At 41.1% G+C, this 27,218-nt stretch overlaps 1 long non-coding RNA gene across 1 annotated transcript in view; it reads left to right on the forward strand.

The window, feature by feature from the left end:
* The first annotated feature begins 1,238 nt into the window (after positions 1 to 1,238).
* The window catches only part of LOC310757923, a 46,994-nt gene continuing 21,014 nt past the window's right edge, over positions 1,239 to 27,218 (forward strand). Inside the window, exon 1 of the long non-coding RNA XR_014545569.1 lies at positions 1,239 to 1,456. This is a non-coding gene — a long non-coding RNA (uncharacterized lncRNA). The remainder of the gene's footprint in view (positions 1,457 to 27,218) is intronic.

A 27,218-nucleotide genomic window follows, 5' to 3' on the forward strand; every position in this document is an offset into this window, starting at 1 on the left:
TGGGCTCATAAATGCTTGTGGAACGCTAAAGAATAACTTCCACAGCACATTTAAACAGTGCTCTTAAAAGTTCCCAACGTGAAACCAAAGCCTGGTCCACATTTGTTGAGCAAAACTGTGACATAAGAATTTAATTCCACTGAAGTAGCACTGGCACTTGGCAACATCAGCCCACCACCATATACCTGCAGCACTATATTGTTACCAGAGCAATGAGACAAGTGTGAAGCAATTTACAGGGCTTTACAGAATAATGGGACCATAGGCAGGTTGTTCAACTTTTGACAGAACCGGAAGTTTCTCTGGTCCCTCAAGGTTGCATGAAATAAGCAATGTTTACAGAGCGCAGCTTCGCCATTCATTTGAATGGCAGGTATAGTTGCAAAGGGCACGGAGAGATTTTCTGGGGCAAACGCTAACTGTAAGAAGTAGTTTAATAGCAACTATGAACAGGGTACTTGAGGCCGGTGTGAGTAGCAACTCGTAAATCTGGAACTGATTCTCTGAGGTGCTGTTGAATACTTTCAGCTCCCACTGAAGCCATTGGAATCTAGCATTTGGCACTTCATGAGTTTGGTTCAGCATCCTCACCAGAATAATTTCATATATTGTAGTAGATGGAACTGATTTGGCTGGGACTAATTAAATTTGATTCCAAAATGGTCATTGTCATCTGACTTAATATGGAATGCAAACATGACTGAACGGTACAAATTAAAAAAGGGAGCAATAAGAAGATTCATTTGTCTACAACTCTAGCAAAAAAAATAAATAAATCTAAATTTAAGAATCTTAAGGCAATGATTATTTCTTTGTTGGCGCTAATGTTCGCACGATCACATTCACTTAAAATATGTCATCTGGGAAGGGTTGAAGCTCACTGGCACAGCATCTGATTTGTATGCAGAAGGTCCCAGGAGCAGTTTCTGACATCTATAGGTAGGCCTGGGAATGTCCCCTGTCTGAAACCCCAAAGAGATGTATCCATTCAGTGTCAACAATACTTAGATGGACCAATGGTCTGATTTTGTATAAAGTAGCTTCCTATGGGAGGAATTCAGTGCCACTCTATGGTGATCGCAAGCGCAAGTATTTTGGTTTCTTCCCCACACTGTTCTGGGGGTTGTCCCAACTCTCCAACTCAATTCTGGGTGTGTGGGGGTGGGGTGGGAGAGGAGAGCTCAGAAAGCCCCATTTTGTAAGCAGAAATCCTTGTGCAGTGCATCTGCTGATGAGTCTCCCTGCTTGAATCTTCCCCTGTTTTCCTATGTTCTTCCTTACAAGACATGAAAGCTCCTTTTGTTTTGGAGCAGTTAAATAACAAACACATCTTAAATCTGTAGGCCGGCCATTTTAATTCTGGATACCATGGAGACAAAATTGGGGAATGGAAATTTTTATTCTTATCATTGATTCTGAAACAAGAACCAGGGTGTCGTATTTGTTCCAGTTACAGGTAGGTAGCCATGTTGGTCTGTCGTAGTCGAAACAAAATAAAAAAATTCCTTCCAGTAGCACCTTAGAGACCAACTAAGTTTGTTATTGGTATGAATTTTTTTATTTTGTATTTGTTCCAGATTAACCTATTGTGTAGTGTTTGATCCAGAGAAGTTGTGATGCACCTTAGTTCTGTGGATTTGGGATGCAGCAGACATATATTTTTATATTTCTTATCTGAGCACTACAGTCATATCAGTAACAATAGCTACTTAATGGATGACTGGTGAAAATTCTTGAGTCAGTTGTACACTTGGTGCAACTGGTGATCTATGTAATTTTTTCTGTTACAAGCAACTGAGATTCTTTCTGCTATCACAGACTTCATGCTTGTACTCTGGAAGCTCCTATACTGATGCTTGCTTTTCCTAGGTGAATCTGCCTATTTCAGTTTCTCCCAGTGTTTCTCCTTATGACAATCTTAACTTCAGTTCTCTACTGTCCCATATCAGTTTGCAATATTTTTTTTAACGTCCTAATGAAAATTCAGCTGTGAATTTCCTCTAATATGCACAGGCTTGCACATGATTTTGCCTTGCATACACATTTCTGCAAAGCAACTCACCCAGATAGAATGCATTTTAAAGGTTGTTCGCTCCAATAAAAGCATTTTAATGCACACCTGATCCTAGTATACACATTCTTGTGCTCATAACTTTGATGGAAAACGGCACTACAAAATTCAGAGAAGTGTGAAGGATGGTTGTGTTTTGGTCTGTGTTTTGTTTTGGAAAGCCCAAATTAAGTAGATTCACCTTTAAGTGAGAACCAAATCAACTTTCTCCCCCACCCGTATATGATGCTAAACCCCAAATGCAAGAAATGAATGAAACTATACCTTTTTTTAAAAAAAGGTACCTTTTTTGCAGGTTCATTGTATGACTCTTCTAATACCCGTTACATGATGGTCCCAGAAAGAGTGGACTAGCATGAGGTGTGTGTCTGTGGATGTCTGTGAATGGCAGAGATTTGATTACATTGGGTGCATGTTCATTTCCTTTAAAACTACTCTGCTCCATAATCTAGCTTTGTGCTTTTATCTACAGGGTGTATAACCAGCTTTATGCCAAGGATTTGTTAAATGTGTTAAAACCAATAAAATAAATTAATAACCCTGACAAATATTAAAACCCTAGCCCTTAATACCACTGTATCTCTGGTTATCAAAAGCCAGCAAAACGATGGGGAAAGTTAACTTTCATTAGCAAATTAGAATTCTTGCGATCAGTTTTGCATAATCACATCTAGGTTTCTTTTGACTCTCCATGGTGAAAGGAGCTGCTATGCCTTTCTTTATTAAGAACCACACTTTCTGCGCGCACACACACACAGAGCTTTGCACATTTACCTTTCTACAGGAGGGGAATTGCCACACAAAGACAGAAGACAACGCAGTGAGTGCTAGCATCATTGATTTCCTGCTACTTACATGAATAAGGAGTAGCTAATGAGTGACAATAAGTAAAACAGTAGCTTTGTGTTCTACCTAAGCTAAAATTAATCAACGTAGTATTTGCAAATACGAAAAGACTTATTTGGCTTATATCACTGTTCAGCCCCTCAGATCTTGTTTCTTCACCAGTTGAGTCAAGCTGCAGTGACTATTTTTCAAGTGGAAGCAGCCGAAACACCAAATTAGGCCTGGCCAGTTTGAATAAATGCTCTGTGCTCTGTAGGAGAAGGCACACAGCTTTGCTTCCCATGATTCCTCAATGCAAGCAAATGGCTGTTCCTGACTCAGTAGATTTGATACTTAGTAAACCTCAGCTAGGGTATTCTCAGTAAGAGGCTTGCATGGGACCTTTGTTCTTCTGATTAAGACCGCAGTGCAGCTGTTTCATGCATGCTATGGCAAAGGGCACTGAAGCAGCATTTGAAAGGAGATATCCAGAAAAAAAGGAGAGGTTCATGAGATTTATAAAGGAAATTGGGATTTAAGTAATACTTTTGTTCTTGAGGCATTTAATTTGGGATTTAGGATGTGTAATGAAGACCGAACATATTTATGACATTTCTCCATCATCATCATTGTTATTACATTATCTTCACCATTACCACCGAGTTTTCTTATTTTGTCGCTGAAGCTTCAAGGCCAATTTATGGACAGGGATATTCATGAACAGCAAGATTTTTGTAAGAATCAAGCCTGTGTTCATATTCATCCTCGTCGTGTGAATAAAAACAGGTTCCCCCCTGAGGATGTGGGGAATGTCACCCTTGTGAAATCCATATTGCCACTTAGAAGTCAGCTGGGGGAACAACTGAGCTAGTAAGCTCTATTTGGTGTTGTGTTTGCTGCTGGAGAATCAAACCACGTGTTTGGAAATTGCACGGAGTAAACCAGTCTGTGTTGACCCATTCAACCATGTTCTATCACCATAGCGGTGAAGCAATGTCATTTCTACCATGCAGATATCATGGAACCTTTGGGTGCATCCAGAGGGAGGTTTTGAATAGGGGCAGATGTATATTTGGAGCACACCCATCTCTTACAGTTCGTACACTTTTGTGCCTTCGACCATAGTAGTCCCTGGCCTATCCATCTGCCCTGTGAGGCATGGTGAGCATACAGTGAGTGGCGCCCACCTAGTCAACACGCATGTAGTGCCATTGTAACAAAGAGAGAGGGGAAGTACATACATTATCCAAGTATCTACTTTCCTAGATGTTTGTGCTTGTGCTTTAGTGTACAGTTGTCAAATGCACTACCAGCAAGCACTGTACTCCTAACCACATTTATTTGAAACCAAATGCCACTTATTTCAATGGCATTTACTTTGATTGAAGAGTGCTTAGGATCACACTCATAGGACATGACTGAAATTGAATTTACCTGGTATCCACTACACTCCTGTTTTGGCTTCGAACTGTTGAGAATGGAAGCACAATAAAGAATGGGTGGAATCCAACGTAGGGTATGTGTACACCTATGAATGAAGTATGTGTGCATAGAATGAGGTCTGCTTGAGCAACTAGACTTCCCCCCCCTCACCTTCCCCTGTGTGCCCCCTCTGCTCACCCCCTAAACATGCATACCCTCCAACATTTCTCCGATGAAAATAGGGACGTCCCATTGCATAATGATAATTTTACTATTTATACACCACACATCTTAGTGGGTTGTCCCAGCCACTCTGGGCAGCTTCCTACATAAATAAAAACATAATTAAGCATTAAACATTTAGAAAACTTCCCTCTACAGGATTGTCTTCAGGCAGCTTGGGGGGGGGGGGTCAGATACCTGCATACCCTCCAACATTTCTCCAATGAAAATAGGGACATGCTAAGGAAAAGTGGGACATTCCGGGATCAAATCAGAAACCAGGATGGCTTCTCTAAATCAGGGGCATCCCTGGAAAATAGGGACACTTGGAGGGTCTGAACCTGTTCTGGGTATTCACTAAACCCCTCAGAGAAGATTTAGGTGGTATTGGGGGGGTGCGTCCAGAGGGAGGAGAGAGAGGAAAAGTGGAATCTTGCCTAATGCCTTCAAAGCTAAGAATATGATGGGTGGGGGGACTCTATTTTGGTAATGCTCCTCTCAAAGAGAAGACCTCAGGAGGACCAGCACAGGGTAATGCTGAGGGCAGCACAATCATGGGGATTAAATATAATATAACTGGAGCACTCTCAATGCAGTTTTGACCTCTAATTTGTCAGTGGCATTATTTGGCAATTGAAATGCTCAAAATATACCACAAAGGTCTGTATGTGTATGTGAAGCTTTCTTGAACTTTGATCTGCTTTAGGTCAAACAATATGAGGTCAAACATTACAACACAGGTGGCAATGTGAAGTAAATGTGAATATTCTGTGAAGCTTTGCAGGGCATCATGGTCTTCTTCAGAAATGCAGTTCTCTGAAATGGGAAGCCATGCTTAGGAAGCAACAATGTCTCCCGATATATGGCAAGCCCAAATATGGCTTCTGGGTGAGGAGTGAAATACTATGATGCTGAGAATCAGCATTTTCATAACTGAGAAAACACTTTCTGGATCTCCAGATATTTTAATTAAAGAAATGCAAGCTGCCCACACCCAGGCTATTTTAGCAGTCTGCAGGAAAATCATGCCCCACCCCAATTAAACAGGCCTCTACAGCTGTCCTCTAGTGACTGAACAAGACTTGTGTCCCTAGTTGAAAAGGGTACCCCATCTATCAGAAAGGAGAAGATGATTTTAAAATACATTTGAATGGCAGATTTAAGGAACAAACTATGTAGAGTCCAGAACCATAATTTTAATAAAACACTTTACTTTGAATTTTTTTAAATTCTGTTCTAAATTCCAGCAATTCATTTTAGGACTAGACTGAAAGATAGCAGAAGCTGCCATTATCCAATTTTATAGTTAAGGCAGGAGGATCTTGCAAATTAAAGTTGGGGGCATTAGAATATCTGAAACTCTAATTGGGGAAAGCCAGTGGATCATCATCCCCCCCAATTTTTTTTGAGGGTTCACAACTTGCATCTCAGTTCTGCTTCAGCTTCACTGGCTTTTCCATAAAGCTATAAATCCAGATTCACTTGTAATTCCTGGTGTCCTAGATTAAATATTAACTTCTATTCAATGGTGATCTTGAAATTAAGTCATGAAGTTATGATTTCAATTTTCAGTTCTTCCAATATACCTGAAGGAGTGTCTCCACCCCCATAATTCTACCTGGACACTGAGGTCCAGCTCCGAGGGCCTTCTGGCAGTTCCTTCACTGCGAGAAGCCAAGTTACAGGGAACCAGGCAGAGGGCCTTCTTGGTAGTGGTGCCCGCCCTGTGGAATGACCTCCCACCAGATGTCAAAGAGAACAACAACTACCAGACTTTTAGAAGATATCTGAAGGCAGCCCTGTTTAGGGAAGCTTTTAATGTTTGATGGACTACTGTATTTTACTATTTTGTTGGAAGCTGCCCAGAGCGGCTGGGGAAACCCAGCCAGATGGGCAGGGTACACATTATATATATATATATATATATATATATATATATATATATATATATATATATATTTACTACATTTACAAAATGAATCACACCACTCACAAACCAATCCAATGCTCATTCCTGAGCACAATGATTTGGATTTAAGTAATGCTCCGGCGGGAAGGTAAATGACATTTCTGTGTGCTGCTCTGGTTCGCCAGAAGCAGCTTAGTCATGCTGGCCACATGACCTGGAAGCTGTACACTGGCTCCCTTGGCCAGTAAAGCAAGATGCATGCCACAACCCAGAGTCGTCCGCGACTGGACCTAACGGTCAGGGGTCCCTTTACCTTTACCTTTGATGCTTTGGTACTGAAATAATTGAAACCCACTTGGAGCTGGACATTCTCCCCCCTCAAATTTCTATGTTTTTGAGCCAGGAACTTTAGACTGAGATCAAAAGATTTACTTTCAGGTGCACCAGGCTGCTCAGTGGTTGTTTTAAAAACAGTAGATCCCCATCCCATGTCACAAAGTTGCTTTGGGGAGTCTTTTCCATTTTAAATGCAGTTTGCCATGTGGCATGATGACTACTGCTTTTAAAAATACAAGCCTAAAGTACCCATAGAGGTGCAGAGAATTCGACAGTTATTTGAATCCTGCCCTTAGACATTTTGCTGCCTGAGGTAGAGCAGAAAATAGCCCTCCCTGTGCTGCCAAGTCAAGGTGCATAATAGCCAAGGCCAGTCAACTTTTTTTTGGCACACAAAATGGGCAATCCTACATGCACATTCCCCCTCCCCGGCAGCAAAAATACCGTAATAGCAGACTACAAGCACAAGCCTAACCATGTCTACCCAGACAAAAGTCCTATTGAATTAAATTGGACTAACTTCTAGGTAAATTGGCTTAGGATTACAACCTAAGTAACTAATAATTTGCTGCTGAAAGCCTGAATCTGCAGCCTGATGTGGTTGCCTCATTTTGCTTAATGGTAGGATTGGCCCTGCCTGATCCCAGCATTAATTTTATTCAGGATTTTATCAGGGACCTAGGAAGTTGCTATACATTGAGCCAGGCCGGTGGTCTCTCAAGCTCAATTCACTGACTTGCAGCAGCTCTTCTGGGTTTCAGAAAGGCACCCCACCCAAGCCCTATTTGGAAATGTCACAGGCTGCACCTGAAATCTTATGTGCGCAACATCTGAACTCTACCACTGAACTATGAGATAGGAAAATGGGAGTGGTTTTTGTTTTGTTTTGTTTAACTTCAGAACCATAACTACATACCGTGCACAGATTATGTGTAATAAAATCCCAAAGGGCTGATTTTCCCTAGGGTAAGCAATGTCAGAATTTGAAGCTGGGAGAGAGTAAGGGGAAGAGAATGCTTAACCTGTTTCCTTGCCTGTTGCTTCATCACTCTGGGTAACCTGTCAAAGCCATTCCAGCCACTCACCATCTCCCAGTCAGAGCACAATATGTGGATTTGACTCTCAAAAGACTCATATGAAACTCTACTGGGGAGGAAGTGGCTGGGTGTGAAGCATCAACTTGGACTGGAGATACTGGAGAAACAGCAAGTGGGGAAGGGTTAAGTCTCTCTCTCCCTCCCCCCCCCCGACACAGTGTTACCATTCCAAATCTCCCTCTGAAGCTGCAAGTAGCCATTGGCTTTTGACACATGCATATGCATACAGCACGTACTTCTGTCCTCAGAAAGATACAGAGAACATGGAGGTGATTCACACAGTTCCCATCAGCTGTTGTTTCATGGCTAAACCCATGACTGCCTCTCATTTTTGTGAAGGTTTGAAAGTCTTTGTAAGAATAAGGGCTTCAAATCCTAGGACGGCCCACACAATCTGCACACTGAATCATCTATGGAACCAGGAAACATATGCGTAGCTGATGTGAAACTACTGAAAATGTGGAATGGTATTGGGGAGAATTATACAGTAAGCCCACAATTTATTCAGAAGTTACATTCCAGGAATCTCGCCTAAAGCCAAAACCGTGTATAGTCAAAACCCATTGGGTTCAACGGCGGGCGGGATTGCCAAAGTCATTTTCCTCAGACCCCCTCCTCCTGCCCCCTTTATTTATTTATTTATTTACAATTTTTGCTGCGCACCTAAGCCTGAATGCACACAAGTTAAATGTGCGCAAGTTTCAGGCTTACTGTGTTCAATTCCAGTCCATCCTCCAGCTTTCTTTCTTTGGATGACTTTTAGTTGGCTAGAAAGAATACAGAGAACTGCTGCTTGACTCCCCCTTCTTCATCAAAAAACCCCAAAGCAAACCACCAAGTTGTTCAGCACCTGGGGTTCATAGAGAAGTCCCTTATCTCATCCGCCCTCCCATCATCTGCATCTGAAGATCCAACTTTCCCACACTCCCTGTTGCACATTTCTATCCTAAAGAGACTCGACTTAAAGTTGATTTAGGAGAACAAATCCATCTTAAGAGAACAATACTCTATTAATATTCCAAATGGTTTCAGCTTAGCAGTTTTGCAGCTATTGCATTTAAATATTCCATTGGGATTAAGCAGCCACAACCTAGAATAGAGCTCACCTCTCATGTCTCTCCGCCACAGAAAAAAACAAAGAAAAAAGCAAGCAAGCAGGAAAAAAACGGTTTCTTTCTTTTTTCCTGCACAATATGGAAAATGTCTACGAAATAAAAAAGCAAAAGACACAACACACAGAGGCCCTGACTCTACTGCCCTGATAATTCAGGAGGATATTTCAAGTTACAAGTTTGTTTACCTTCTAGAAAAGTTAATTAGATTCTTTTGATCTCACAAGGGAAACCACAAAGTAAATTTTCTTAGAGTCGTAGTGAAGCCAAAGCTGAAGTTACTCTCCTGACTTTGGATATTCATTAAAACAATTCAATTTGATTTTTAATTTAAAGAAAACATTTTACAATTTTCCCTTTGCTTATTATTAAGAACCCCCTTTGTCCTTAGGCTTGGATATAAAAGCTTTCTTTTCCTTCCTAGAAGCCAACACTAGCAGTTTAATAACCTGTCTTAAGGCTGTGTTAACTACACGTACAAACAAGCTTATGCAATGACAACAAATTTATACTCCTAAAAATATTATGACGAATTAAACTTCTTTGTGTTCTATGTACTAATGATGCCTGAATCAAGCTTACATTTGCATCTTCAAAACATATATTACAACTTCCAAAGAAATCCACTATTTCAAACTCAAAACCATTAAATTAGATTTTTAAAGCAGGAAAGTGGCAAAAGTTATTCTCCTTAGGAGGGAGAGCAAATAATTACTTTTTTTTTAACATGTGGAATTCACACTGTTCAGAGACTAATTTTGATAATACTTGCTACAAGATTTTGGGCACCAAGACATGAATGCTTTGCATACATAGAGAAAAGACATTGATAAAGGCTCTTTCATTGTTAAAAATGGACAAAACGTAAAAAATAGACAGCAGAGAAACAGAAATAGGAATACCAAATAAAGTGAGAGGAATGATAACAACAAAAAAACATTGTTTTTAATATAAGGTGTAAATTACTCTGACCTACATAAAAATCAAAAGAGGAAAAAGATGAACAATAAATGCAAAACAGTATGTGAATTTTCACAATTATTTATGTAGACTTCATTGCAACGCAATAGATATGCATGCACGTATTTATATCCAAACCATAAGTAACATATACAACTACTCAGATGCTCCCACACAAAACTGGCAAACAAGAATGAATGATTAATAAGTGATAATACATAAGCACCAGCATAAATTTATGTTGATGGATAATATCTTAGTGTATATACTTAGAATGTTATTATTTTTAATTATATCAAGTGTGAGGTTTTTTGTGTGCATGTGCAGAGGGTTAATTAGATGAGTAACACGTATTCTTCATTGTTGCCAATTTTTAATCAGCAAAATGGGCCACACGAAAGAAAGCCAAATATTTGTCTTGGTGGTTAAACACTGACTATTTGAATCTTGAACCCTTGCTCCTATTAGCAATGAGACTGGGAAACCACTCTGTGCCTTGTAAACCATTCTATTTACATATTTTTCCATACATTGTATTTTTAATTCCACAATCTTGTTTAAAGATAAGTGGCCCTGAAAATACCCAAATGTTAGTCAGCTTTTAAAGAATCGTACTCTATCCCTAAATAATTAAAAATGCTTTGAATTGCATTTAATTATTATTTCAATTGCACCGATGTCTTGATCGGTTCAGATCAAAAGGCAAGCGAAACAGATGGTGTATTAGACTCCCTTGTCTTCCCTGCAAATATTATTTTGAATAGTGATCTTCCCCCACATGATTATTCACTAGTCAGAGAAAAAGCCGTCAAATTATTAAGTTAGCTTTAAAAGGCGGGGGAGAGGAAACCATAAACACCACCATAAAAACAAAATCACTGTCATTTGATCTTTTTAACAAATGAAAGAAATCAGAGAGAAAGTTACATACAACCTACAGTGCGGAAAAGATGACCAAAATGAACAGTATGCCTCGTCTCCACTGCAGTTCCATCTTAAAAGACAATGAACTTACCCAGGAAAGAAAGCAAAGTATCAGACCCTACCTTTGGTAGATGAAAAGGAACGGGGGGACTGTGTTCCAAAAGTGTATATGACTTAGACTGCCAATATGGTTTGCCTTACCTTAAAATCTATACATTTCTAACCAAAACAGCTTGGAGCAATTCACATAAAACAGACCCAAATGTTGTCCATTCATGTACAAAGATCAGGTTTCTGTCTCAGCTCAGCCTGTGATATCAGGGTGGGTTTTTTCTTTTTTTGGGGGGTAAAATATATATATATGTATTCTTATGTTTCTAGTCCTTCCAACATACTTTTTTCATCTTAGGAAAAAGGACTCTTTTTCTGGTGTGTGGAAAAGGTTTCAGACTTGTCAGGACGCTGGTCTTTTCAGTACAATTTAGCTTTCACTTGATCATTTGCAAGGCTCGAACGATTTGCTGTGGTCACCGGCTCTTGATTATGAATATTGTTGCAGATACATAAAGTTTACTACAAGCAGTAAATATGTCAGGTTTTGCCATGAGGTTTACTAATAAGGAACGGTTACATGGGGATTATTAATGGCAAAGATAATCTTTTCAATAAGGGCTCTTGCTCTCTCGTTCTCTCTCCCTCTCTCTCCCTCTCCCCAGGAAAAGCTTAGTTCAGGGGCATTCCTTAACAAGGAAAATGCAAGCATTTGACTCTTGGAAAAGTTTGCTTCAGGCGATGCAAGGAATGTTGGGCATAGGACTTCTGTTCTTGGCTCCCTTCTGACTTAATGTGACTCTGTCTTTCAGCACTATTTGAAATGCCTTTTTAGTTTTATTAATACGTTTGGTTTAATACAGCTTTTTTCTAAGAGTCTTTGACTGTACAAAATTGATGGATTGCCAGGGGACACTTCCCAGTTATTTGCTTAGGTGTTTCCTTGGGTCAAAGTAATGGATAATGTGGATGTTGTTAACTGGTACGCTTTCCCTTTTCATCTGAAGGATTTTGTGTTTTGTTTTGTTTTTTAAAAAGGGTCTGTGCACAATCCATCCAAAGTCAGGCACTTTTAAGTCCCATTAATTTCAGCGGGGAGGGATTTAAGCAGGTTGAAATAAATGGACCTTAAGACTGCTGCATGTTGGCAGGATCATACCCGCAGCTAGGAAGTAAGTGAGCAGATTTTTCGCCCTTGTTTTAGTTAGGATGCTGCACTATAGCATGCAATCACTTTCTTGTGACAACTCAACAATTTTTATTTGCTTTGGTATTCATTACAGTGACAATAAACATGTTGACCTCATCTGGTGTTAATGTGGTTATCATATGGTTGGTTGCCCGGAGAATTCTATGCACATTTAACATTAATTAAATGCATCATTATACACTGGGTATGCATGGAAGGGGAGGAAAGACTCATGGAAAAAGCCTTTCCTGGACTTAAATCCTCGTTTAAATTTATTTCCAGAAACTTACTGAAGGTGTTCAGGAGGATAGACAGGCTTGAGTCACTTGAACCATTTCTCGGAAACCAATATTGAAAATTCAGTTCTTTCTTTAAAAAAAAGAAAGAATGGGAAATTATTATTTAAATAGTTTAGAGTGGCCAGGAGGCAGCTCTCAGTGATTTGATGTAGATCAGCAAAGATTTCTGAGACTCAGTTTTTTAAGAAAGGCAGCAACAAAATAAATTTCCATTAAATTATACTTCTGAAATAAAGAAAGATCTCTCTGTGTGGTATCTGGAACAGATTTGTGTGTGGAAGGACAGTGAGCTTGGTTCAGTTTTTGTATGCTCAAAACAAATTCCTGGGCTATCGATTTTTAATGGGAAGTGTGTATCTCTGGTTGGTAGCTCCACAAGATTCAAGTCTGTGCACCTCTGCTGTTCTGCATGAAGTGACTAACCAGTGGAGTGCTGCTGAATTAGTTCATCATGGCTTTGAAGGCTATTAATACTCTAATAATATTTTAATTAGGCATTATTCTCATGCATTTTCTTGCTAGCTGAATGGTTCTTAAAAACCACCCAGCCAACTGCAGAATCACAGGAAATCCCTACCTTTGCTATATTTGATTTTGCTGTGGTTCTGTGCCTTTTCAACAGAAGCGCAATAGGCAGAACAGAGGTATCTTCCAGCGATCACATTCATATAAGTCTTCTTTTACAGGACTTGGTTGGAGAGTGGTCTGTGCATTGCTTTTTGGGGTATTGTATGGGTTGTTCTGATACCTACAATTCACATGGGTGGCTGTTCATTATTGTTATTATTTATTACCTTTATATACCACCTTTACCTTCCAAGGATCTCTAGGGGATGTACATGGTTCTCCTCCTCATTTCATTCTCACAACATCCTCACAACCTACCTCCTGTGAGGTAGGTTAAGCTAAGTGATGGTGACTGGCCAGCGAGGTTCATGGCTGAGTGGGGATTTTTTTTTTGTATTTTTATTAAAGATTTTCTTGATTTAATGTCTCTCTCTTGTATTTTTTCCATGTAACATTTTTACAAATCAGTTTCATTTGTTGAGACATTAGGAAGAAAAGGGGGAGAGGGGTGGAGGGTGGGGTTGGGTGGCGATGTTTCTATTTTGCTTAATGTATGTAGGGTTCGGTGTCAGCGTTGCTTGTGCAGGTTCTCTGCTGTTCACTTGTGTTCCTTTGGTGGTGAGAGGGGTTGGGGTTGGCCTTATTTGTTTGTGATTGGCTGTGGTGATCTTTGTTTTCATGTGTGAGTGGGGTGTGTGTGTGTTTTGGGCTGAGTGGGGATTTGAGCCTTGCTCTCCCAGGTCCTGGTCCAGCACTCTAACCATTACACCACACTGGCTCATGCCAACCATGCCCCAAATGAGGAACATGCTGTTTATCTGTGGCAGACATCTTAACCCTAACCAAATTCTCTAGACAAATGGGTTACAATTCCTGCACAGGTCTGTCATAATGCAGACATAGACCAGATTGGTTCCCCCCACTGAGAGATTCTGTGATTTTTGAAGGCTGGTTCTCAGCACACACACATGTCCGTTATTTGATTTCGCATCACTTGCTTTCACAGTACAGTGGTACCTCAGGTTAAGAACTTAATTTGTTCTTGAGGTCTGTTCTTAACCTGAGGTACCACTTTAGCTAACGAGGCCTTCTGCTGCCACTGTGCGCCGGAGCACAATTACTGTTCTCATCCTGAAGCAAAGTTCTTAACCTGAGGTGCTATTTTTGGGTTAGCGGAGTCTGTAACCTGAAGCATCTGTAACCTGAAGCGTCTGTAACCCGAGGTACCACTGTACTTGAAGACTGACAATGTCAATTGTCAACAAAACTGAAGGTTAGAAGATTCAGCACAGACAAAAGAAAGTATTTCTTTACAAAGCACATAGTTAAACTATGGAACTCAATTCCTCATGGCCACCAAGTTGAATGGCTTCAAAAGAGGGTTAGACAAATTCATGGAGGATAAGGCTTCCAATGGTTACTAGCCATGGTGACTATATTCTGCCACTACTGTTGGAGGTAGTACTGCTTCTGAATACTGGTTGTTGGAAACTGCATGAGAGGAGAGTGCTGTTGTGCTCAGGTCCTCCTTATGGGCTTCTGATAGGCATCTGGTCAGCTACTGTAAGAACAGGATGCTGGACCAGATGGACTCTGTTTCCTTAAAAAAATTCAATTCCTCTCAATCATCCTCACACTTCAGCCAGTGTTATGTAGGGGGGTGTGTGCATATGGAAATCCAAATTCAAATCTTTCCTTAGTTAACACAGTGTCCTGTGGCACAAGTCACTTGCAATCAGACTCATTTCAGTAGCAAGGATCCTGTACGTGGAGGAGTTATGGTACCCTCTTGGAAGATAACTGTCTTCCTGCACAACAAGGGCAGGTTTAATTTGTGCCAGAGGTAACCAGGGCTCCATCCTGGCAACTGCTTCAGTGCCAGTACAAGAAGAAGAAGAAGAGTTTGGATTTGATATCCCGCTTTATCACTACCTGAAGGAGTCTCAAAGCGGCTAACAATCTCCTTTTCCCTTGCTCCCCTACAACAAACATTCTGTGAGGTGAGTTGGGCTGAGAGACTTCAAAGAAGTGTGACTGGCCCAAGGTCACCCAGCAGCTGCATGTGGAGGAGCAGGGAAGCGAACCCGGTTCACCAGATTACGAGACTACAGCTCTTAACCACTACACCACACTGGCTCTCTACAACATGCTGGGACAAATGAAGGAAGGAAAGTCAAAATCTGAAAAGGTGCAAAACGTGCTACAGAGAATCCACACACATCATGGATTAGGAATCCACCAAGCAGCACAGGACAGGGGGAAGTGTCCTAAGGAATGTGGCATGGGCCAGAGAGATTATAAAAAGAAAATACGCAAACTAGATAGAAATTAAGCATCACCTTCCAGATAAAGTCTATGAGGGTGTTAGTCTTGAATGTATAGATCCAGATATCTCTAGAAGCAGGAAAGGTTTTTCAGCCTGAGGGACACAATTCCCCTCAGGGGCCACATGTCAGTGGTGGGTGGGGCCAGAGGCAAAAGTGAGCAGGACAATGGAATGGGCAACAGGCTACATTCCAGCCAAACAGAAATAAAGGGTCTGTACACACAATCCCATCCATGTAAGCATGAGGCATGATCACACTTCCAGCAAGGCAAGAGCACTATTCAGTGTCATGGATTCCCACAGAAATAGTCCTGGGAACTGTAGCTTGTTAAAGCCACTGGCAGTTGTTAAGAGACCCCCTATTACCTTCAAAGTGCTACAATTCCCAGAGTTCCCTGGGAAGAGGATGGGAATAGGGATTCTTGCAGGAACTCTCAGCACCCTTAACTAACTATAGTTCAGGATGATTTCAGGGAAGCAACAGCTGTTAATGTGTTATAATAGTGCTTTAAATTTATAGTGTGGATGCAGCTTTAGCTTTTAAGGTATCATAAGGCTTTTTGTTGGTTTTGTTACAACAGATTAAGGTGTCTAGAAACTATAGGGGGGGAATCCACCTGCATCAATGTGGATCTTAAGGTGAGTGCTGGCTGGAGTTTTCATTTAAACCAGCTTATCCAAAAGAGCTTTCCTACCCATTGTGTCAAAGGCAGCCCTCATAGCTAAATATAGTGAATGCACAAGGAGAATGCAGAGTCCCCTGAGGGAGAGGCCTGACATCATGACATGAGATAAACAGATCTGAATGATACCAATTAATTTCAGAGGAAAGAGTTTTCTTAAGGACACTGCTCCTCTATGTCCCAATTGATGTCTTTATGTACATATATCTCTATCTAAAAGAGAATTAGGCATGGCGAGTCTTTCCTGTGTCCCTTCCTCTTCAGCTTCCGCCCTTCCTTCCTTTCTGCCCGTCTTTCATTCAGTCACATTCTCTGCTGGGCTCTTTCTAACCTTCCGAACTTTATAAAAAAAACTTCAATCATGGGGTAAAGGCAGCCCCACATCCTGAGCATTGGCTTCATAAAGAGTCCTCACACAGGTCATGCCCTATCCCCTCCAGCGTTCCTTGTGGCCCAAAAGCTTTGTTTTCCAAAGGGGTGGGGGAGAGTGAGGGAAGGCAAGAGGTAAAGAGGGAGCAAAAGAGAAAAAAGAGCTTACAGCATGGTTAAACAATGCCAAATTTTGCCAGTAACAAATACAACATGTTCACTGTTTTGACTCTGCAGATTTATCCTGCAGGGGATAGTGGGTGTGGAAGTGATAGAAGGGGGGAATGGAATGATAAATTCACTTTGAAAGTAGGCTAAGCCTACTTTCTTTCTTTTTCTAGAGAGGGAAAGAAGGCTTGCTGAACAACCCCCCCGCCAATAAATGCTGGGGGCGGGATTCATAGTTACGAGGAGTAGGACACAAGGAATTATACTGTTGCAGAACTCAAGATCTGTAAATTGAGAAAGCGACATCAGGAGGATGTCCTTCACAACAGGTTGAGCAAACTTTTGCAAGAGAGATAGAGAGAAGACTGTAGAGGCCAGCTCTGTAGTGCCCCACAATATAAGAATTCTCCCCAAAATCTGTTTTTTAATACCCAAGGCCCCCTTGCCCCTTTCTCCTCATCAGGTGCAGTGCCTCCTTTAATGGGAGAACCACAGAAGAGTATCTCTTTTACCTGAGAGGTAAGCACAGGTGAAGGTGACTAATCTCTACTACCCCCACATAAAGCCTAGGTTTAAATTTCCAAACTTTAAAGAAGAGCAAACAAGGTGTAGAAAGCATTCAGAGGTGTGTTGCTAGAGGTAGAACACAGCTGTCACGGCTAGCCTTCTTCCCCAAACCATGAAGTCTAGGTAGTAGACAGTAGTAGACAGTATTAAGCTAGATCTCTAGGAACATATGCCTGAGATTAGTTTAATTGAAGTCGGAACATAGGAATGTAGGAACCTGCCTTATACTGTGTCAGACCATTGGGCTATCTAGCTCAGTCTATACTGACTGGCAGTAGTTCTCCAGGATGTTAGTCTCTCCCAACCCCACCTGGAGATGCTGGGGATTGAACCTGGGACCTTCTGCTTTGCAAGGCAAACACTCTGCCACTGTCCTATGGCCCTTCCTGCAGCTTTGTACTACAAGACACATCCATTGTAATCAGTGTAAAACCTTATCCATGAAAGGCAATTGCTTTGAACAGCGAGGAACTCAGGGTGAACTGTATGTAAGTGTCCTCAGTTCCCCTCCACCACCACCACCACCACCACCTTCTTCTTCTTCTTCTTCTTCTTCTTCTTCTTCTTCTTCTTCTTCTTCTTCTCTAATAAAAGCCAGCTAGTGAATTCACAAGGTCTTAACATCTCTACAGAACAACAGCTCAGTGACAAAGTTCCCAAAGTCACCTTCCAGTAGCTGAGCAGGGCAGAGAGAAACAGCGTGTAATACATATGACAGCAAGCAGAGCATGTGCTGGGCACTTTCCTTATATTGTTACACTCCTGGAAACTCTTGAAACACATTGTAAAGGAAGAAAGCCTCCTGGGCTTGGACTCACCATTAGTCTCATCAAACAAGCCAAGCTTTGATGAAAACAACTCATTACCCAAAGTAGGGAAGAAACTTGTCTGATGTTGTTTACCATTGAGATCGCTCCATTGCTTCTTCCAAGCCGCCTGCGGATATCAGCAAAGAGGGGGAATAAAAGCCACCATTATAAACTTTCTGTCCTTAAGGTGAGGAGTTTTTTTCCTCTCTCCTTTATTTGGTTTTGGTTGTGGAAAACAAGTTTTTCCCAAACACTGACTAATTCAGCACTCTGGGTCAGCTCCAAAGTATGAAGTGGCTTGTGAACAGAGTGCCTCCAATGCTCAGCCTTGCGCCCCCACAACCTTTTTTTAATATATACATGACATTTGTTTTCCTGTGTCTCTTGGCTCATGGACTGGTGGTGGAGCCTGTAAAACAAATAAGTGGATACATAATGACTCTCATGCCACAACGGCATCTCATTTTCCCCAACACCATCAGCACGGTTTAGCTGCGACATTGACGCCTCCTGCGTTAGAGATGTTGTGTTGTATTGTTCAATGACCCTCTTCAAATCTTTGAAAGTACGGAGCTGAAATGTTCCTAAAAAGTTGCTGGGCCTAATTAGAATGTAATGTAATCAGTGGCATGAGTTACACAAGGCATGTGAGCTGATTCAAAACAAGGGTGAGTGAAAAGGCTGCTGTCTTAAGCACATCTACTTGAGATTATGTTCTGCTAAAATCATTTGGCTACACTTCCAAAAACTGTGTTTAGGACTTGCACAAATTGTATAATAAGATACATGAGTTTCTCTGAGTACATCTACTGAAAGCAATTCATCCCTAGAATCAGGTTTTGACAAGATTCATCACTTGGCAAGATGAATCACTTATGACAAGATTCATATGGAGGAGGAACTCCTTTGTGATAAGTAAATAGCTTGCATTTGTGCCTTGTATATTACTGAGGTTGAATGCCTTCGTGAAATTCCCAAGAAGGTATGTTCTAGGTTGCCCTTGAAAACTCTGAATGACTGGGTAAAAAAAGAACTTTCATGTCCATAGGCAGTTTATGTTGGATCAATCCATCAGCTACTGATGGATGATTTAGAAGGATTGGGTTCGGCATCACATTTGCTGTGTGTCAGTATCCGTACTCAGCAGTTACATCTTATTGCAACTCCTTCCTTGGAAGCATCTTTGGGGTTGAAGGTACACAAAGTAGGCAATCAACACTCATGGATGCCATAAAGATTCAGTCAGGTGTAGAGGTTTACTTAACAGGAATAAAAGCATATTGGTAGCAAATATATACAGACATTCACCACTGCTGTGGTCAAGGCATGCTTAGAGTCCAACAAGAGCTGAATACTGTCTCTCTGCTTCTTTCACCACAAGACGCAAGCAAGAGACTCACAACAAGTTACAACAAGTTACACAGAACCATTGTTAGCAGCACTTCCTGTCACACTGCACATGTCCAAAGAAAAGTTCCCACCGAAAATGGGACAAAACAAGCATAGACAAAACAACCTCAGCCTTCTGCTGCTTCTTGAATCTTCTTCTCTGTTCTCTGTTTCTGGAACAAAGGATTCTCTCACAAACAGAGAGAATACCCCACACCCCCTCTCATTTTTACAGAAACAGTAGGAACCATGACCATGTACAGAGTGCTTACACATCACGCACTACAAACCCCAACATTTTAACCAGTGATGGTGATAGCTATACCCAGCTCCTGGTAGTCAGAAGTATTAACTTCAACAGTTTACTCATGCTTCTGACTACCAGGAGCTGGGCATAGCTATCACCTCTGGCTGGCCAGCTCTGGACTAGAGGGATCTTGGATCATCACTATCACTCCATACCCTACTAATAACTTTTATGTAGTTGCCTCTGGATCTGTGCCTTCCATATAGCAAGGCATGGCAAAGGCTTGCAGAGATACATTCTCTGTCCATCATACTACCAGAACCCAGAGTCTTAAAATGGTAGCTGAGAGGTACCAGAACTGAGTTCCAGTGAGTTCCAGATGAAAAAAAGCACTGAGATTAATTATGATCAAATCAGACCCCTGGAGCTGCGACACTGGAACTGGCATCCTGTCTTTAACAGATGATCAGATTTTTTTAAAGAAAACTTTTTATTTCATCCCATCCTAGGGCATGGGATACTGACTGCTTCAGGCTGCTTCATGGGAATGCCAACATTGATGAAAATACAATACGTTTTGGTTTGCGTAAGTATGGTGGCGCCTATTTAGCCTTATGCTGTCAACCAAGACTGGTGAACCTCTGTCATTCTGAAAGGTCTGAGAGTCCTATGTCGTGAGGGTGAAGGAGTACACCGGCCCATCATTTCCCCATTCCTAACCCAACTGTGCCAGTCACTCTGTATCTATACTTTTGTGGTTAAAAATAAAAGTATTATTTGAGCTGCTATCTGTCCTCCACACAGCGCTCTCAGTGATTTTTACTCTAGCTGGCCAATAATGAGGTGCAGGATATTAAAAAAAACCAAAACCCTCCTTGCCTGCAATAACTACTGTATATTTGCTCATAAGGCAGAATGGATCTTGATGAACAATGTGGTTCTAATATCTGCCCCAATGAAATCAAAGGGGGATATTTTCCCTTTCTTTTTCTTCATCTTCTGCTTCTTTCTCTCTCTTTTTAAAGTTTTATAAAAGGAGTTAACTTAATTTCAAGAGCCGGTGTGTTTTTCATTAGCAACGCAGCCTTTTGAAATCTGTCTGAAGAATGCCCAGCAGAAAAACAGAAATTGATATACAGTAAAAGGGTTTGCCTGGAGATGTCCCCTGTACCATGTTACCTTTTGCAGTGCAGTGGCTTGGAGGGAAGAGGGATACAAGGGGAGAGGCAAGCCAGATCGCTTCTCTGCAGTCTCAGTGTCTTCTCAGGAGGAGGAGCTCAAGCATGATCAGGCCTTAGGACTGAAAAATCTGCAAATCCTCTTGTCGGTATTTTTTTTTTTTTTTTGATGGAGAGAGAAGGAATGGGCAAATCTGTCAATTCTGATTTCTCATTTTCCTGATTGTAAGTTCAGTTCTTCCACATTTCTGCATCAGATGGTGATATTTTAAAAAATGTTCTCATGAAAATAATTTGAATTTCTTCCAATATGGACAATTCTGCCTCTCATGCATCTTTTTGCAAGATACTAATGTTTGCATCTTCATGCATGCTTTACCCTAGTAAATGCATTGCATGGCTGGAGAACTGCATTGCCAAATTCAGAGAAGTGCAAATTTCAAAGGATGGTTGTGGTTCGGTTTGAATATTGTTTCAGAAAGTGTGAATTTAGTCGGTTCACCTTTTATTGCGAGCTGAATCAAAATTCTCCCCCATTCCTAGGAGACAGCAAATCCAGTGGGGACTCTGCAGACTTTGCTTGTTATTACTCAACTGTAAGAGAAATGTAATAGTTGAGCTTGGATGGAAACAAAATGATGTTCTTCCAGAAGGCCTTAGCTACTGCCTTCAACAAGTCATCTATTTGGATTAGAGCTTTTTTGGAGGTGGGAGAGGGATGGGGGGAAGGAAAGACAGGACAGGGCTATCATGATATACATCTAGCAAAGCACATGCTTCACAAAGAGAGGGCAGAATTCAATGAATGAGAGTCCCATCAGTAGCAGCCCTGCACAAGGACTCCTGCTTGTGCAATGGGGCTGTCCCCATCTCCTTCCCTTGTGGTCCCCGAATCGGTGTTTTTTTGAGGGGGGGGGGTGTCAGGAAATCCCTGGAACAGCACATGGTGGGAGGTGGGAGGAGAATGGGGGGTTGTTGTGATGGAAAATATATTTGTGTGAGGCTTCCTGCTACTGGATGAACAAATAGTCAGATTTGGTGCAAGAAGGCAGTTTCCTTTGTCTTCAGTGAATGCATGACCTGATATGATGTGTGTGATCCCTCTGCTAGTGTACATATCTCCCCCAGCAATGGCTTAAGAACTGATAGAGACACTAATCTGAGACTCAGCTGCAAACACATATGAAAGGCAACAAACACATATGAAAGGCAACAAACAAAGGCCTTTCAGATGTTGGACCTTCATCCACCCAAACAACAAGGAAGTGTGTGTGTGAATGGAGAGAAATCTTGGTGTTTTCCTCTCCTACTTTCCCCTCCCTATCTTTTTGCTTCACCTTACAAAGCACACTGAGGATCTGATGGATGCTTTGATATAACACACATTTTTGTGCTGCAAATACCATCATGCTCTAAATTATTTAATGCCTGTATGAAGCTGCTGGAAGGAGTCAGATGGAGATTTGGAGCACAGTGTTATCAGTATGCTGAAATAACTAAATAAATCATCAGCAACAGCAACAGGAGCAGCAACCCCAGTCAGCAAAGCAAGGGTGATGGAAGTGATAGTTCAACAACATCTGGATGGCACTAGGTTGGGGAACGATGCTATGGAGACACTAATAGTTGGCTGGACAAACCTAAGTCAATAGTTTGCAGTAGGGTTGATATAAACTGATAGGGATGGATGACAAGAAGTTCTGGAATTCAAACATCCAAAAGTCCTAGCAGTATGCAGTAATGATCCACAGAGAACTTCTGTTACCTCTTGCTCTTTAGGCTCACTCCTACAATCATTCACAAAAACTGAATCTCTGATACAATGCAGTTGATTGCTTTCTGAAGTATTCCGGTGGAGCCAAAAGGAAAATCTGAGTTTATCTCAGCTTCCTTTGGTGGTCACATGAAGCCAATTAATGGCTCCATTAATTCAGTATGGGAATAATGCCATGGTTTGTAGAGTTAAGGAGATGTCAGTGGTTTTGATTATTATTGAACTTCCTCTCACATAATTGATAATTACACAGTGGACGTGTCCCTTTTTTGTTGTGAATTACAGTGAACAAGAAAGAAAATAAATAAAATAGTTCTGTGGTCTTCTTAAATTCTGTGGGCATCCCGAGGATCATGGAAGGGAGAAAGAGGGAGAAGAGACCAGAATAGCTGTCATGGAATAGTTGACCTTTCTGGCCTTCTGATCCTCCACTAACTTAGCTACTGCAAAACCAGCTGTGGAACTAGAAACTACTTTGACGTCATGCCTGTAAGTTCCTAATTAGTTAATTTCCCAAACAATATGGGCCTCAAGTGGCTTAGCTTCACCTTTTGCCCTGGGCCAACTCACCCAATTTAGTGGTTCAAGGTTCAATCTTATGTCAAGGAAAGACACTTCTTTTCACCTCATTGTATCCTTATGAATCGGCCACATTATGTCATTTATTCCTGTCCTGTGTTAACTTTAAACTGGTGTGCTACCTGGAGTCAACCACATGCTCAATGACCGTAATTACCAAGGACTTACAGGTAGCCACATATTTAGCAGTTCACTTTAACCTCCTGGTTAGGGCAAGCAGATCTGCATACTCTTTAAGAGGCTGCAACAGGTGTAGGACTTAGTGTAATTACAGAGATGCCTTTTCTTCCATTTTTTCATTGGTGCACTGTAGAACAACAGGGTGATGCAGAAATTGTGAATTCTGGACATACAATTTAATACAATGTTTCTAATGCTCTGTTCACATGTCATTCTAATTGTTTCCTTTGGATCAGTCTGTTAGCTCAGTTGTTGAAGCCAATGTCTATTTATGAAACGTTAAACCTTGGTTATCAAAAATATTCTTTATTTGCTCTGCCTTTTTTCCTGCTTTTATGAATAAAAAGTAATGAACAAGAGAGAAACTTTACTTGCAGTGTTGCTAATTTTCAATTTTATCTTTCACTTTTCTATGACAATAGAGATTATTTGATCATGTTTTATGCTTTGGTGTAGAAAGGCAGCATAGAAATAATTAAAATAAGGATGACATTTTTAAAGGAAAAAAATAAATTAATGATATTAGTTATTTATGAACCATAATGAATCTTTGCAGCATTCTTGATGCAAGCTGTGATTTGTTCATGGACCCTGGTATTGTTTAGGTAAGAAAATAAGCATCCCAGATGGTTCTACTTCAACAATAGTAATTTGCCAATGGACATTTGCTGCTGATATTTTTAATAGCACTTGAATTGCCAAATATAAGCCTTGAAAATATCTTCATCTTCTTTTTAGTGACAGAAATGCAGTATTTAAGAGCACTGGAACTATCATACTGGATAGGCCAATGTCCAACAGTGGGCAGGGCCCACTCCTAGATGTCACTAGGAGGCATTGTGTGATGGTGACTGTCACCCCTCCATAGCTGGCTCAGAATGTGTTAATCGGAGGGGTGTAACTCTGCTACTGCTCTTTATAATAAATTGGTAGATCTATCTTCCTAAGTGCTGCCAAGCCTTCCCCAATACGTCAGTTAAAAATGTCCTGTACAGATATCTTTATTTTACAAATAGCAGTTGGGTTCCACAATAATTCAAGTACAGCCCACATGTTCCTTTTGTCCCCCCATGGTTCCAGCAATTACTACAGCTGTACCAGTCACCCCAACACTGCTTTGCAAATTTAGACTCTGTAACATTTCCTGTTGAGTTGAACCGAACAAGTGGAAGATATATCAGTTCTGAAAATGCTACCTTAGAAGCCTCAAGGACCTAAATTTGAGGGCAAAGCTAGATGTCTTGGAAGACACTGAGCTGCAGTCATAGATGGCAGTCCTCCTCTTCCTCCTCTTTCCTGTAATGCCAAGTGAGGCACCATCAGGCTACAAGTTATCTCACCCCTGCTTCACACCCTCTGCTTTCATTGGTGGGAGTAGGGAAAGTCATGAAGTCATAAAGGTCACATCATGTGGGGAGATGTGGCGAGAGCAACATAATACCAGACTACACCCTGATTTGGGCACAGATGGGCATGTTTTGGATGACTTATCTATTGTCTGCAGCAGCTTGGAAGTCTGGAAATAAGGCATGAAACAAAGTGGCCATACGCTTGGAAGAAATAAAAAAAGAAACAGAAACAGAAACAGTTCAATACTTTGTAGACAGACTGGTGGGAAAGAATATCAATGTTCAAACATCACATTAACCCTATGGTTGTACGGCAAGATAATATGACAAGGTAAGCATGCACTTGTGGGTCATCAGACAACAAGTATATCCTGGTACCATCAGCACTGTCCATGTCATATTTTTCTAGAAACATCTTTATGTCTTGCCTTAGCTCAAACAATCCTCCAAAGAGGGTTTGAAAAGACACCATTCCAACCTTCCTCAGATGATTTTTCTTGGAATGTCCACACAGGACTCATTCTTTTCATGGTATTTTTTCTGCCATGCAAACTCAGCCAGCTATAGACAAGAGTTACTTTGTTATGCTCATTAGAGTCCTTTAATTGGATGAAGAAGAAAAAAATCGGACTCTTCTTTAAGAAGTTTCTAATTTAATAAGTGAAATGTCAAGAAAAAATCAATGAAAGTCTGTTTCCATCTTGCGCTATTATGTACAACATTAGACAGCTTTTATGTTCTGTTTATTGGTTTGCTTTCTCCTTTTTTTGTTTCCGAAGCATTTTAAAATGCGTAAATTTCAAGAGAGCCAAGTTGAGAGGCAACATTACAAGAGATTCATTTGGCTTCACTGGCAAAGGAAAAGTATCAGAAGACCGCTAACAAGACATTCATAGCTACAGACTACATGGGGGTATGGAGCTGAGGTGAAGGGGGAGCTGAACCCCTGACGTTTACTGTTTGTGATTTTTTTTCCCTGAGGTATGAAATGTTCGTAAATTGCTGCAGAACCCCTGCAGTGTTGAGAGGGACTTGATCAGCCAACCTGGAAGGAGAAAACCGCAAGCAACTTGTTAACATTATTCCCCCTACAGAGAGGGAGAAAGAATGCCTTTTCCAGTTCATAAACGCAATCTGGTTCACTGGAGAAATGCTTTCACCCGGATGTGGCAGTTTTTATAGGCGTGCGAATATGAAACAGAATACACAAAGGAAAGTATTACGGTTTAGAGCCTGATAAAATATGGTGCCACCCTGTTCTGATCTCCCTTAACCTCTGTGCATTATGCTCAGAATCAAAACAGGACCAGAAAAACGAGAAAGTTATGCTTGAAACAAGAAACTCTGAACATGCATGCTGACACTGTAATATGGAACCCAACATTTCAGGAGTGTGAATATCAGTGTACAGCTCAGGGGTTGAACAGCTGCTTTTCATGCAGGTTCAATCTCCAGCATCTCCAGGATGGGTAGAGACCCCTGCCTGAAATCCTGGAAAGCTGGATAACTTGTAGACTTCCAGATGTTGCTGGACCTCAGCAACATCTGCCCCAGCAAGGATGGTCAATGGTCGGGAATGCTTTGTAGTTCAACAGCATCTGGAGGGCCACATATTAGCCATCCGAGTTGTAGACAATGCTGAGCTAGATGGACCAGTTGTCCGATTTGGCCTAAGGCAGCTTTCTTATTTCTTATTTCTTTATTAAATTTGTTAATCACTTTATCTTGCCCAGGGCAACCCAAAGCAACTTACAAGCAAGCAAGCAAGCAAGCAAGCAAGCAAACAAAAACAACCCACATAGATACATTAAAGCCAAGGGGGAAAAGCAAACCTCACAGGTCTCAGACAAAACAAGCCTCAGTCTAAAATTGCCAGCTCCATTTCTAATGGAGGCTTTGTGCCACATATCTGGTATTCATTCAGCTGATTTGGCTGGAGTTGCATGCACTACAACAACCAAATGCACACCTACTACAGGCAATTTTTTGAGCATATTTGTTAAAGTCAGTAGGGAAAGTGGGCAGGAGTGACCAGGCAAAAGTTTATCCAATGGAAAGCAGTGGAAATGGGGCCTAGTCAGAACTAACCACATCCATTGATTTCAGTGGATTTCAGTTGTCAAGATTAACTGTGGCTGGGTTTTGCTCTGGACATGTGCATGTAGGAGCAACAATTTCTCTCACATTAACCTGTCAGATGATCTGGGAATATTTTGCTCCATGCCCCACCCTTTCTGAAGCAGAATCTGTCAGGGCACAGACTAGGGCCTTGCAACAAATCCTACATTAGGCAATAGTCTCTTTGGAGAAATCTATCGGGCTTCTTGGGTTTTCTTTTCCAAGGTTCAGTTAGCTTTCTGTTTGCCAAGGCCTTCAGTTGATTAAGCAGTTGATCACAATCTGACATTATTTTTATGTTATTTAAATGTTTGCTACTTTCATGTTACTTTCATGTTTATATCTTAATCTTTGTTTACCTGAACTTTAGTAAGAGTGCAGGGAAGGGACTGAGTGGGAAACTGGCAGGTCTGTGTTTTGTGGGAGTTTTTGGTTACTCTGGTGCTATCATTGCAGTTGACTCTAATCCTGGACTGAGTTTTGTTTAGTGTTGTGGGA

Source organism: Podarcis filfolensis (genome assembly GCF_964270895.1).
Source record: "Podarcis filfolensis genome assembly, chromosome: 1".
NCBI lineage: Eukaryota > Metazoa > Chordata > Lepidosauria > Squamata > Lacertidae > Podarcis > Podarcis filfolensis.